At 37.6% G+C, this 15,439-nt stretch overlaps 1 protein-coding gene across 1 annotated transcript in view; it reads left to right on the top strand.

Moving 5' to 3' along the window:
- Positions 1-15,439, top strand: part of CDH18 (cadherin 18) — a 1,382,204-nt gene that overhangs the window by 277,378 nt on the left and 1,089,387 nt on the right. The gene's annotated exons all lie outside the window — the stretch shown is intronic.

Below are 15,439 nucleotides of genomic sequence, written 5' to 3'. Positions count from 1 at the left end.
ACACTACACAGGGCCACCGTGCAGGTGGCCTTATATAGTGTGGGGCATGTGCTAAATCCCCTGAGCCATAATTGGCCAAAGCCTCCTTGGCTTTGGCCAATTACGGCTCTCTGTTCAGACGGCGCTGTGATTGGCCAAGCATGCGGGTCATAGTGCATGCTTGGCCAATCATCAGCCAGCAATGCACTGCGATGCCGCAGTGAATTATGGGCCGTGACGCGCCAAATTCGGCCCATATTGTTCGCACTTCGGTGAACGGGCGAACAGACGATGTTCGAGTCGAACATGGGTTCGACTCGAACACGAAGCTCATCCCTAGTGTTGAGTGATTTTGAGGGGACAGCAAATTTACACTGTTATAAAGCTGTACACTTACTACTTTACATTGTAGCAAAGTGTCATTTTTTCAGTGTTGTCACATAAAAAGATATAATAAAATATTTACAAAAATGTGGTTTGACTTCATTGACAATTTTTTTTTTAGCTGTGTTTTGCACTGTGATGTAAAGTTGGCAATTTATGATGCTAAATCTTTAATAAAAATCTTTTTTGGATAAAAAAAATATGCATATAATACAGAGCCTTTACCTCTTATTTGATTGACTGTTAGAATGGACCATGACTTTGCTTTAAGGCAAATATTTTGTAAATCCCCAACATTGTGAGAAATGCTTTTTAGTTGCAGAAGCAATTAGAGAAATAGCATACCTACTAATTTCAGGGAGGTTGGAATTAGTTGCTACCTTGTTCTTTTATATGGGGAAGGAGCTGCATGTCTGACCAAAAGGTATGTAAATGACATATCCACATTGTTGACCATATCAATTTTTATATAAACATGGCAGCACACACTTTTCTATCCAAATTTTTTTTTATGATGTTAGATTTTTTTAGATGTGCTATTTTTTTCAAGCATACCACATACAACTGTCAAATTTGACTGTCACACAAGAAAATCACCAGCTAGGCAGGATTTTTGTTTGATTGCTTGATTGACAAGAAGAAGAATGTGTTCTAAACAATAACCTTTAACAACGTTTTTTTTTCTAGAATTGTACAAACTTTATAATGCAGCTGTATATGAAAAAAGTGGTTCAGAATATTTACGTGTTTCTGTCTACCAAAAATTATACTCATATTTAAACTGTATAGTTTTATTTTTAATTTCAACAGTATAAAATATTTTTAAAAAATCCCATTTATAATAAGTATCACACATTTTTTAACTGCCTTTGGCATGAGTAAATACTTGAAAATAAGTGATATCTAAACATCTTTTCTCAAATTAGGGAGCATGTAGATATGACCTGTGTCTAGGGTTGGTTCATTGGAGGTTTGCTGAACACCCCCCCCCTTCTGAACAATATAAGCTGCATGTCCTATGCATAGGGAGGGTACCTTTCTAGGAAAGACCCTTCTAGCAAAGTCAGGATCAAAAGAGCCAGCAGCTTGATGTAGTGCAATTGAACAAGCTTTATTATACATCATGTGGTAAAAGGAGGAGAAAATCCAGCACTGAAACATTGATGTGTTTCAGACCCTACGGGCCTTACTCATAGTGTCCCTCTAGCAAAGCACCCTGTCCCCATGTTGATGAAGATAACCTTAGCTTGAAGGTTTGGAGGTCTATGGGCAGGAGGGTTATCAAAATCTTGAAGCTCCCTTAAAAAATACAGGGCCCCCCTCCCCATTTGAACAAGTAGTATACCCCTATTTATTAAAAAAAAAAAACAGTAAACAGTATATAAACACACCACATAAGTTAAATGTGAAAAAACAGACAGCCTGGGAATCAAAGGTACCACATCCATGGGGAAATACTATAACAATGTGAAAAACAAAAATAAAGGGATATTTAAGGTGCCACCAGTATCACAAATGTATAATAAAATATCCACATTTTATTACAGCATGAGCATTATAAAAAACAACATTTTGTAGTGTTGTTGAGTGTTAAAAAACATCAAGAGACATCCCTGTGGCTTGAAAAGACATGCAGTAATTATAACTCCTTCAGGAGATTTTACAGTACTGCATAGTAATTCTACTAGAAGCAAAAAGACAATGGTTACAAACAATATTTTTTGATGCAAACATACATAATTTTAGAGTTTACACTTAATTGTACACATATAAAAGGATCATTTGGAGGGCATCTTACCAGGAGCTCAGGATCATTTGACAGATAACAATCATAAAACAGGGTGCAGGAACCTATAGGATCACCCATGAGGATATCAGCAGGCCATAGGAAAGATAAAACCTGCATGAAGACCATCCTAAGATAATCAATATTGTAATGTTTGTAAATAACATAAACACTCAACAACACTACAATACAGTATGTTGTTTTTCTAATGCCTATGCTGTAATAAAATGTAGATATTGTACAATTTATTTGTGTTACTTGTGGCACCTTAAAAAAAATTGTTTTTTACATTGTTAAAACACACCACATACTTTGACAAGCCCTTTATTGAAAAAAACAAAATGCCCCACTGTGTAACTCCATTGTCAATCATGTCATCCAATGATGTGAAGCCTTATTAACCATTTCCCGCCCGGCCTATAGCAGAATGATGGCCCGAAAGTGGTTCAGTTAGACTGACTGGGAAAGATAAATGATGTCATAGTCATATGATGTCCAGCAGGATAAGATGCAATTGCACGCCCCCGGGGGCGCATATCGTGGCGATGGGTGGTGTGGTGTGTCATTCTAACACACCGCATCTCCAATCTAGGTAAAGAGCCTCTGACAGAGGCTCTTTACCATGTGATCAGCTGTGCCCAATCACAGCTAATCACAGTGTAAACAGGAAAAGCCATGTATTGGCTTTTCCTCTACTTGCACTGACAGACCCGAGTAGAGGAGAGCTGATTGGCTGCTCTCCTGATGGGGGGTTTGTACTGATTGATTATTAGTGCAGCCCCCCTGAGGATGCCCACCCAGGACCACCAGGGATGCCCACCTATGGCCACCAGGGATGCCCACCCATGACCACCAGGTAAGCCCACTAGAGCCCACCAGGGGTGGCAATCATTGACCATTAGGAATGGCACTCTGTGGCCCTCAGTGATGCCTGCCAGCACCTCTGATCAGTGCTGCCTATCAGTGCCATCTATCAGTGCGACCTTTACGTGCCCTCCAGTGCCACCTATCAGTGCCACCTATGAGCGCCTATTAGTGCCACCTATGAGTGCCCTTCAGTGCCACCTATTAGTGCCCATTAGTCCCACATATGAGTGCCCATCAGTCCCCATCAGTGTCGCCCATGAGTACCCATAAGTGCTACCTATCAGTGCCCATCAGTGCTGTATATCAGTGCCACCTAATAGTGCCCATCAGTGCCACCTATCAGTGCCTATCAGTGCTGCATATAAGTGCCACCTCATCAGTGCCAATCAGTACTGCCTTATCAGTGCCCATCACCGCAGCCTCATCAGTGACCATCAGTGAAGGAGAAAACTTACTTATTTACAAAGTTTTGTAACAAAAACAAAAAAGTTTTTTTTTCAAAATTTTCATCCTTTTTTGGTAGCGCAAAAAATAAAAAACCCAGAGGTGATCAAATACCACCAAAAGAAAGCTCTATTTGTGGAATAAAAATGCTAAACATTTTGTTTGGTTACAGCGCAAATTTAAAATGTGAGAGAGCTGAAAACTGATAATTGGACTGGGCAGCTAAGTGTATAAGTGCCCTTTATTGAAGTGATTAATGATGATGAATGATGATTTGTGACTGCTAAATAAATGAATTCCTGCTGCAACTGGAGGCCCAGCATAGTAGTTAGGCATGCACCCCATTTTGCTCACCCATTCAATGAACACCAAAAAGGCTATGTTTTGGCTGGCTTCTGTTTCACTCTCTACTGGAGCCTAATCCCTCGGTGCATATCCATACACTAAAAAATTATTGCTAATACCTTGCTTTACCAAGTAGAGAGAATAATCATTTAGTGAGTTAGGTGATTCATTCATTTACCTGTAAGTCCTTTTTTTACTTTCCATTGCACATTACTGTGTATTCAAAGTATACAAAGACTGACCATATTCATTGAGCTAAATGTTGTTAATACTATGTCCAAATCCCTAATCTTTAGGAGACCCAGTATTTTCAAACTAGGATCCTCAAAAAACACCAACATTACATAGACTCCTGTAAAAAAAAAAAAACAATTATATTCTTTCCTGCTAAAATATGTGTATTTATTATTTTTTGAAAGGTCAACTTACCTTTAAAGTTCATGTAAACCTAGACTAATTTTCTTTTCATTGTGAAAAAAAAGAACAAAAAAATGAGATTTTTTTTTCTGTCAATATCCTGTCAGTGAGTTTTCTCTACAGATCCTGTCTCAAAAAACAAAACAAAACTAAACTTAAGCAGGCCGTACATGGTCGAATTTCGAACAAATTTTCTTTTCAAACTCAGAAAGTTGTTTTTTTTTGTGATCTTCTTTTCTCTCTGTAAATTTTCTTTTCTTGCACATGCACATTTTTTTTTCTTATTACATTATTCACACGATTCTCCCATCATTGATTAGAAAATCATTTGTTTTTCAAAAAATTTTCAATTCCTCAAATTTGATTGCCACACGAAAATTGGCCATTGCTGCAGCCCACTAATAGTGCGAAATTCGTATGAAAATTCTTAGATACGATTTTCTAAAGAAAATTCTTTCAAAATTCAAACCGTGTATGGCCGGCATTAGAAGCTGATTGTCTACTGTGCACAGCTGCAGCAGTTTCTGAGTGCACCAGTTTTAGTAAATCTACCCCACTGTGACAACTATACATTTTTGGATTTTCCTTCATTTATTTGTAATGGAGATGATGAGGTTAAATATAGATGCTTTCCAGTGGGAACACAGGCAGCAAAACAATCTGAAGTTTTAATACTCCCTAGCTCTATGCAAACCAAAAAAATGTTGGATTTACATATATTTTAGGAGTTTTTTGGAATTGACGTTATTTTATGTTACGTTAACATTAGGTCTATATGTGAAAGTAGCTATCAGATGTACGTAGTTGTTTCTTTCTGTAGGTGGTCAGTTGCATTTGCCTCCTTTAATGTATAGTAATAACTTTTGTCATGTACAATAGGTAATCTCTATTCACCACAGAGGTGAAAAGGGGTTCTCTTACATCCACTTAGTGCTGATGATGTCTGTGAAAGCATGTTAATTTATCTGTACTTAACACTAATTTTGCTGTGCCCTACAAGAAGAACATTAATCATTTCAGGTATGATTCTGTGAAGAGATCTGAAAAAAATATTCTGAAAGTGGAACACTGCAGTGATATAAATTATATTTCGTTATTAAAAAGTTACATGAATTTGTTGAAATCTCAAATTGAAACAATTCTAATATGATCAGAATCATTTTTGGATAAATTATTCTATAATTATAATATAATATAAATATTATATTATATTATATTATATTATATTATATATACCATTGTATTCTATTCCTACATATTGTATAATATAGTATATATACTATATTATATTATATCATATTATATTATATTGTTTATTATTATACTGGTTACTGTATTACTATATTTATTATTAAACAAAATAAGTTATTTCTAAATAAACGTGGACTCTTTGTGTTACATCTCTTTGTTGGCATGTCTTGGGGGATACAATAAGTGGAAACACAGTCCAAATATTACCTAAAATTACATGATTTTCTTTATTTTCATGCATTCAATGTATCTCTGTATTTTTAGATTCTCTTAGACTTTGCAAGAGTGAAGATTGCATCTATTTGCTCTGGTTTCCAGAAATATTTCTACTCCCCAGGGACCAGGGAATCTGACACACAGATTATCACTTACTACTGAGATGATTTACTAAACAAATAATTACACCTAGCCTGTGTTAAACCGGTTATAAAGACTTTTTTTTTCTCACTTAAAATAACAAACATATTATACTCACTTGTCCTGTGCAATGGAATTGCACAGAATGGCCCTGAACCTCCACTTCTTGGATCCCCCACCAGTGTTTTTTGATCCTCCTCTCCTGTGTCAGCCACCAAAGCAAGCTACTTGCTATGGGTCAGATGTGCAGGCTCGCTCCCAAGCCAGGCTGTGTGCATCCATAGACACATACACACTGTAGCTTGGCCCCACCCTCTGCTCACAGAGACTCCCGCTGCTGCTTGTCCTGGTATGTCCTGGTATTGCAGGGAGAGAGCGCCTCTTCACCATATATACAGCTCTTGGAGGAGAGCCAATTTATTAACATTTCTATAAGGTATTTCTTTCTCTGACTGAAAAGAAAAGTGAAATAAATATGCAGCCTTGGGCTGAAATATTCCTTAATGAAAAATGAATTATAAAAGTTAAAAAAATAAGAGTTAAAAAATAAAATTAAAGTTAATCAAAAAGACATATGTGAAAGGGAACAATTTTTGTTTTATTTTATTTATATCTAGACATGTATACATATACATTTGTATAGCTATAAATACACTTGGTTATAAGAGCCACATGAATGTCCTAATATAAATAAAAAACACAGTTACTTATGAATAATTCCTCTCACATAGGTATTTTATTAATTTTATATTAAATGATATGTGAATCCTCACCTACCTTGTAAAACAACCCTTTCAGTTTCACCTTTTTTCCCATTTGTTAGTGATCACCCTCCAGTGAATGGGGGGGGGGGGGTGGCAGGGGCATGTCAGGACAAGTCTGATTATTGAAGGGGAGCAGGCTGAGTTCTCAGCACAGCTAGACAACTGACAGCACTGTGCTCTCATGTCTAGTGTGGTCAGTTTTTTTAATAGGAAAGCAGGGGGACTGGCAGGAACACCAGGTATTACACTCAAAGGGAGCAATGCAAACAGAACAGGGTGCTTTTTCATACAAGTACATGGTACAGCAGGTACATATCAAGAATATGAAATATTAGGTTAACATATTCTTTAAAAGAATATGCTGGGGGGTTAGTGTGTTAACCATACTAGACTCCAGGGTCCCCTAAGACCCATATATATATATATATATATATATATATATATATATATATATATATATATATATATATATATATATATATATATATATTGGTTAAACTAGCTGGACTTGGATATGTGTTTTTTTTTCAACCTGACTAGCTTTGTAACTATTTATATATTTAGTTCTACATACTACAGGCGCTGCCGAACAGTAACAGAGGAAGTAGGGGGAATAATTCCTGTACTTTCTCATTATATCATGGCCATTTCCCTCCTCAGCTATCAAGGAGTAAGATCATTTACACAAACAGCCAGTTGGGTGCTTACATCACACCCTAATAAACTGACTGTTGTTGTTGACTTCACAAGCAGCTTCTCATTGAGCTGTGATGAAAAGCGGAGATCATCATCTCCAGTCCTCAATGCAACTTATTAAGCTACTGCACAGTTGAAATAAGCTGTGGTAGTCACTGTCGTGGCTTATTTCAGTTTAATAAACGTACACCATAGTGTACATCAGTGCTATTTTTTATTTTTGGTGAATTCTATTGTGTATTTTAAATTAAAACACACTAGGTTAAAAAATACCATTTAGTTAGTTACTTATTCATTTCTCAATCCATATGCATCCAAATATTTGAGATAAAGCTAAGACCCCTTTCACACTGGGGCCGCGGCCGTGTTAGCGATAAAGCGCTGCTCGTTTTAGCGGCGCTGTAGCGCTGTTTAAGCTGCACTTTTTCGGCAAAAAAGGGGTTAAAAATGCCTGTGTTGCAATGCTTCCGAAGCGCTTTTTAGGCGCTTTGGAAACGCTGCCCATTCATTTCAATGGGCAGGGCATTTTGGAAGCGCTGTATAAAGCGCTCCTAATACGCTCCAAAGATGCTGCTTGCAGGACTTTTCCTAACATCCCGCAAGCCAGTGTGAAAGGGGTCTAAAGGTTATAAAGGTTATATACTGTAAAATGTGTGCAGCAAAAAAAAAAGCAATATCTGCAATTCAGTAACATTAATACATTTTACTAACTGTCTATTGAAATAATAAAAACGTGATATAAATTAATACATACTTGGGGAATCCACACACCCACTTTTAGAATAAACAAAATAAATAAATAAATAACTCCCTGTTGCCGTTTCCCACTTTGTGTAATGTTGGTAACAATCCAGTTAGGAACATTGGTATTGGCACTTCATAGCTCATTGACTTTCCAGCACTGCAGATGAGTTCAACAGTATCTCATTTGATCTGCTTTACAAAAACAATTTTACAATAAGCAGTATTTGAATACATACCCCTAAGGTTATTACAAGGTGCTCAGTGCAAATGTAGCAAACACTTATTTACATTTATTTCACAAAAGAAACATATAAATTGATAAGTAGTTGTTAAAATTGATTTCTAAAAAGCAACATTTCATATGTTTATACTTTATATTTTGATTTATGTCTGTGTTTTTCTGCTTATGAGATAGGTGTAAATACATTGTCATTTATGTATATGCTCGACTACAATAGCAGTATTACATTAGTAACACCACTATGATGTAAGTGGGTAACTTGCAATTAGCTAGATAAAAGATGTAATTGACTAAAACAATTAACTAGCTTACATTTGGCAGTTTTTTTGTGTCTTAAAACTGAAGTTTATACTGCTTACTATACTTATCCTTCACTTTCTCCCTCCTCATTAACATGCAAATTATATTTTGAAATACAACCTGTTTTCACACACACCTTATTTTAGACCCATGGATGTCATTATTGAGTCTCTATGTTTCTCTATGCAGAGGATAAAGATCATGGCTGGTGGGTGAGACCAACAAAGTGTTGTACATAGTTTTCTGAAAACATCAAAGCTTCAGTGTTTTATTAATGACCCTCAGCCCTAATGCAAGCAATGGCCTGGGGATTTATACAGAAATTAAATTGTCTTAATGGGTGGGTGTTAGTCTCGAGGATCGGGAGATTTTAGGCAGGCTGAATATGCACGCAGACCATCCTAAGTAACAACCTTGTGTGATTCAAAACCTTTATTATTGAAAGAACTTATAGTAAATTCAATGAATAGAATGAGTGGGGCAAGAACAGTCAGGCTGGGAGGATACAGCTAGATGATGCTAGATGTCCTCCAGTCAAGATATTAGGCAGAATCTAGCTGACGTGCTGCAGCGGGGGTTAAAACCGCCCTGCTAGCGGCCGAATAGTGCCACTAAAACGACGGTAAAGTGGCACTAAATACAACGCCGCTTTACTTTTAAAAAGTTCCGCAGAGCCAAAAAACGTACGGAATAATAAAATTACGATTAAAAATAAACTAGAAAATGCATTTCCTGAAGAAAATGCATGGGAATGCTGAATAGCATCTCCCTATCTGCTAGCTGCCTGTCCCCTGAACACACTGTTAAAAAACATCTCCTCACTATCTACCTGAGTGAGAGACAGTGTGAGAGAACCCTTCAAACAAGCCTTAATAAATCCACAACAGTACATGCTATGGAAACAGAGACTTCACTGTTAGAGACACACAGCCTTTGTGAACGTATCGGTATAAAATTTATGTTGATAAACTTAAAAATGTGGGCATGTCAGCGATTTAAAAAAGAAGTTGGCTGTGCGTTTCGCTGGGAAATGTGAAGAATTTTATACAGGACAGTCAATGGAAGAAAGTGTAGAACTCTTGTCATTTGGAAGCTCAACCAGCCAAAAGTAAAAGGTGTATCACAAAACTGAGCACATTGCCTGAAACTAGACGAAAATACCTACGTTTTGATGTATAAATTGTGTATGACAAGTATATCTTGTGGGCGTGAGAGCAATTTATAGAGAAGGAACTAAGATCATTTTTTTTTAGGGCTCTGTGCTCTAGGTATGACATCATCCACTCTAAGCACCCCAATAGACACTCAGTTTAATCGATAACATTTCCTGAAATGATCACTAAACTGAAACAGCTTTTTCACAAAAACTGTAAAAGATATCAAACTGAAAAAATATAGCCAGATAGCTGAATATTTTGTGAACATTTTAAAGTTTGTTTGGCGTCTGTAGGTGAAAGTATGAACGAGCTGAAACTTTTGGGAACGGAAGAAGATTTTAAGGATTTGAAGCATGCTCTCATTCACTTCAATGTTAAAAAAGTGTTAAAAAGCTAAAAATTTTAAAAAGTATAAATAGTAAAAGTCCCATCATTAGCTGAAAGAGCTGAACATTTTAAAAGTTGAATGGTTTTAATAGCTGAAAGTATGAAGAAGTTACGCAGAGCCAAAAAACGTACGGTATAAAATTAAAATTAAAATGAATAATAATAGTAAATACAAAAATGAATAACAATAGTGGGACTGCTGAAGCATTCCCACTAATAAAAACGAATAACAATAGTGGGACTGCTGAAGCATTCCCACTAATTTAATGTGTGACATTTCATTAATGTGCCAAATCACCAATATTGCTAAACCTCCCCAATTTTCTGTGAGCCCTGTCCTTTTCCCAAGCTTATGTTGCTTAAGCAAACCCTTCTTGTCCAAAGGAAGAAACATTGTTGTTGTCCAATGTCAGCCAATTCCTGTTTCTTTCAAATATGTCAGACAGAACAGAAAGTAAGACAGGAAAAGACACATTTTCTGGTAGAGTGAAAACTTTTTAGAACCTCTGTCAGGCTGTGTTATGTCAATTCCCCCATGCTCTCTCTCTCGCGGTGTCAGTTGTACAGATATTGAAGAGGATCAAAAGGGGCAACAGCAGTATTAAAGCCTTGCAAAGGTTCTAAGTCTTCCCCATTCCATTCAATATAAAACATAACCATTTTTGGAGCATGTCTGTCATTTATCTTGTGGCAGAGCCTGACATGTAGACGGAGGCCTCTCATACAGCCCCAGCTCTGGGACTACTGTTGTTGTGACCGTGTCCATGAGAGCACAGCAAGGTATGAGTGCCTGTAAAAAGTTACACCAGCCACGGCAGTGGGTAGTAGGTGCATCGCCAGAGACAGGTCAGATCGCTGAAACAGCAGATGGCAGCAGAGACAGCAGACCCGGGATTAGGCAGACAGCAGGCGGCAGGTGCTTGACAGGCATCTGGCAAAAAATAATTATAATAAACTGACGCGCTAATGGAATATACAGGTGGTGTCATGATTTGTATTACAGTGTTACTAAATTATATAAAGTTTATAGTGATGTGACAATATAAAATTCTATTAAAATCTATTATAGGTGACATGATATTCTAATATTCAAGTGATAAAATTAAGATGAAAAAAATGTAATATTCAAAAATTAATAGTGTATATATACATAATGTGTATATAGTGTACTATAGTGTATTCCCTTTATTATTAAAAACAGCTCATCAAATTCATAATAATCATTGTCAATTGTCAATGATTATTATGAATTTGATAAGCTGTTTTTAATAATAAAGGGAAAGCGTAGAATCAGTATGATGATCAACCACCGTAGTCGCTATGGCAACTGCCACGCTATAAGTATGGAGCCCGACTGTCACATGGCTACCCTTGATAAAGTCACGTGACATGTGATGCAACACGTCGAGAGGAGCCAAGTGACGTCATCCGTAGTGCTTTGCATTGCTTTGATTCACATGTGCAGATCAGAGCGAGGAGGAGATTGCGGTGGGCGACTGACTGCTCTATGTGCTCTAATGTGATACCTATACATTTTCTTTATATTTGTTTGCATGAACGAAAATTGAATTATTGGAGCCAAAATACCAGTGGATCACCAAAAACTCAGTGAGGCATTTTAAGGTGTAATTGGAATGTAGGCTGAACTCTATTCATTAAGGGAGAAAGTCAATCTACCAGTGAACACCAGCTGTTTTTATCCAAAAGATAATATATGGACTTGATGTTTATACTCATTGGGGACTACTATATGAATGTTTTATGAGATATCATCAACTGCATATTGGTTTAGTAGTAACATAAGCGATCTCAAATAATTATCACTATCTGTGTATACATGCATTATCCAATTATTTATTTACGGATTTATTTTTATCACTAATTTTTTAGCGTATCTAACTTTACATATTTTTAACACCTGGCAAATAAAAGATGCAGAAGGACTGCACTCAGCAGGGACCAGGTAGAATGCAGAGCAGGACAGGTGGATAACTGGATGCAAGTTCAGATGAGCCAGGTCAGCAGCAGATGGTCAGATACAGGCATGGATGGTAGGCAGAGAATGGTCAGGATACAAGCAGAGTTCAGCAATGTAGAATCAGGCAGATGAGCAGGAGGCAAAGCAAGGACAGGGCAAACTGGGTCAATAACAGAAGTCAAACACAGGAACAGATGCAGGGACATGGGTAATAGCTGTAGATCAGACAGCAATCAACTGAACTTATATAGGCCACTTAGCACCAGCATCAGTGAAGAATGTGCGCCGGTATCAGTGGCAAGCTCCCGTGCACTGCAACACAGGCACCCGCAGGGCTGCATCTGCGCATTTGTGTGCGCCTCGAAGCATCACTATACTTGGTACTTCCCTGACAGTGCCTTTAAGGCTGGGTTCACACTGCTGCGGTGGCAGACATCATATGTGATTCGCAGCGCACTGCTGTTCACATCACATGCGATGTCTGTGCTGTGCGATATCAGCCATACAGCTAGTATGGCTGATATCGCACCGCATTCGGTCCAAACTCGCACAGGACCCTTTTTTTTGTTCGGACCAGAATCGGATTGCATGGGTGTTCACACCTATGCGATCCGAAAATGTCCGAATTGTCAGTTTGCAGTGCGATATGCGGGTTGAACTGGGGGTGTCATTAACATTGTATGACACTCCCCAGCAGTTCGCATATGGCAGTGTGAACTGCCGTGCGAGTTGGTGTGATGCGGGAACCCGCAGTAAATTCGCTGCATTCCCGCACCACAGCAGTGTGAACCCAGCCTAATACACTGACCACCAATGATAGTTTTTTCTTTTATATGAAGCTAAGAAGGGCCGTAATTTTAATATGAAGATAAGATCAAAAACATGCAGACATGCCCTCAAACTAGTAGGAGGAAAGGTCAAAACTAATCTTAGAAAGTATTATTTTACCAAAAAGTAGTTGATGCTTGGAATAGACTTCCAGCAGAAGTAGTGAGTCAGTTAACAGTAAGTGGATTCAAACAAGCTTGGGATGAACATACAGTAGATCTATACTCAGACAAAAAAAAAGAATGAATAAATATATTTATAAAAATAGGGAGGTCTTAAAGGGGTTGTAAAGGTAAAAATTTTTTCACCTTAATGCATTATATGCATTAAGGTGAAAAAACTTTTGACAATACCGCCGCCCCCAGCCCCCCCGTTTTACTTACCTGACACCTCGAATCTCCGCTGCTCGTTCTCGTCATCTCTATTGCAGCTCAGCCTGGTTGCTGATTGGCTGCAGTGGATGGATTGAAAGCAGCGCAGCCATTGGCTCGTGCTGCTGTCAATCACATCCGATGACGCGGCGCGCGGGGGCGGGGGCGGGGCCGAGTGATACAGCGAGCGGCTATAGCCGCCGGCTGTATCACGGGAGCGCGCCCGCAACAACTAACCACCATGCGAGGGAGCTTGCATTAAGGTGGTTATTTCTTGCGGGGAGGAGCTGAAACAGCCGCCAAGGGACCCCAGAAGAGCAGGTTCGGGGCCACTCTGTGCAGAACGAGCTGCACAGTGAAGGTAAGTATGACATGTTAGTTATTTTTAAAAAAAAAATAAAATTACCTTTACAACCCCTTTAATTTTTTTTTACGTCATTCTTTTATGTTTCTATTTTAGATGCCAATGATCACCAGTGATGTTGGGATTATTATATAAAGTTAGTATGAGTACAGTGTACCCAAACTAACTTTTGTGTGAGTAACTGTCAGTCAAACTATCACAGCACCAAAAACTTAAAAATGGCCTAGATGAAAAGGGGGTGTAACATGTTGGTCCTGAAGTGGATAAAGAGTAGACCAAAAATAGTATTCCAATGAGCTTGTACAAACACACCAACTATTAATACAGTAGCTGTTATGTGCATTTATTTAAGTTCCTGCCCTCAAGAAGCTTACAATCCAAGATATCGCACATGCATACATACACACCCACTCATGCTTAGGTTAATTTGGACAGGAGCCAATTAACCTACCAGCATGTCTTTGGAGTGTCGGGGGAAACCAGAGTATCTAGAGGAAACTACTACCTAGAGAAAAACCATGCAAACACAGGAAGAAAATGCAAGCTCCATGCAGATAGTTTTACATCTGAGAAACAAAGCAGGGACCCCAGTGTTGTGAGACAGAATTGCTAACCACTATGCTACTGTTCACTGATATTTCAAACTAGGCCTATAATGACATTAACTCAAATGTATGCCTATATAGTTAGTCTGCACACCGAAAATAAACATGAAAGAATCAGCTAAACAATGTATCTTTTACTCTGAATCTTGTATCAGTCAGCACACATTCATGCAACATATGCCAATGTACTAACCATATGGCATGCAGAGAATCTTTGGAAAGTGATATTAGAAGATGGTCCAGGCAGAGCCCTTGATAGATCAGTGCTTTGAAATCCCTTTCATTTCCATTTCATATCTAATAGCACAAAGTCAGATAAAAGGTGCAAGCCAATGCAATATTTTTTATTTTATTGTTAATATTTATGTATTTATTTATTTATTGTATGCAAGATGAATAGTCATATGTTTCATATGCATTAACGTGCTGGAAAACCCCCGCCCAAGTAAACTCCTTTAACTTACTCATGGAAAAAATCACAAAAAAAGATACATGCTGTTAGACTTATATGCATCAGAGTTTAGTTAAGTGTCTGTGTATACATTCATATTAAAAGCAGATCTATACAAACTATGCAGCATCTATGAGTACACTCAGCAGTAAAAAAGTATGTAGCTTATGCAATAAAAAAGCCTGTTCTCATTTTTTTAATTAAAGTTCCACTTTAAAGGGTTTTTTTATTTAGAAAAGCTCTGTTCAGTACCCCATAAAGCCACCTGATGAAATATGGAAATGGTATTTAAGTGCTGCATTTAAAATAAAGTGATTCTCTCTAGGGCGATTGTAAGGTGTGGAATCCTCAATTTTTCTACACTGGGTATCCCCAATCAAATTTGAGATTTTTTAGTCTACAAATTACAACAAAGATAGCTTGCAATAATATTTTTTTTTCTGCTGTTTATTTTTCTTTATAAAGCCTGAAAATTAACTACCCAGCGAATACCCAAAATAATGATGAAAGCTGTTTAATGACATTAATGTTTATAAAAGCATCAACAATTACAGTTATGTAAATGCAATCCCCAAATCATAAAATGTGTACTACTTTTAGAGCGTTTAGTAAGATAAAGTGATTAAACCATTTTGGTAACAGTATTTGTTTTATTGTGAATCAAACAGTAGTTTGGATAAAACAAGTGTACTATTATGTGGAAAAGATTTGGTCCCTCCATTG

The sequence above is a fragment of the Aquarana catesbeiana genome, linkage group LG05, assembly GCF_042186555.1.
Source record: "Aquarana catesbeiana isolate 2022-GZ linkage group LG05, ASM4218655v1, whole genome shotgun sequence".
Lineage (NCBI taxonomy): Eukaryota > Metazoa > Chordata > Amphibia > Anura > Ranidae > Aquarana > Aquarana catesbeiana.
Note: the sequence above shows the minus strand (reverse complement) of the source record. Positions and strands in the feature narration are given on the sequence as shown.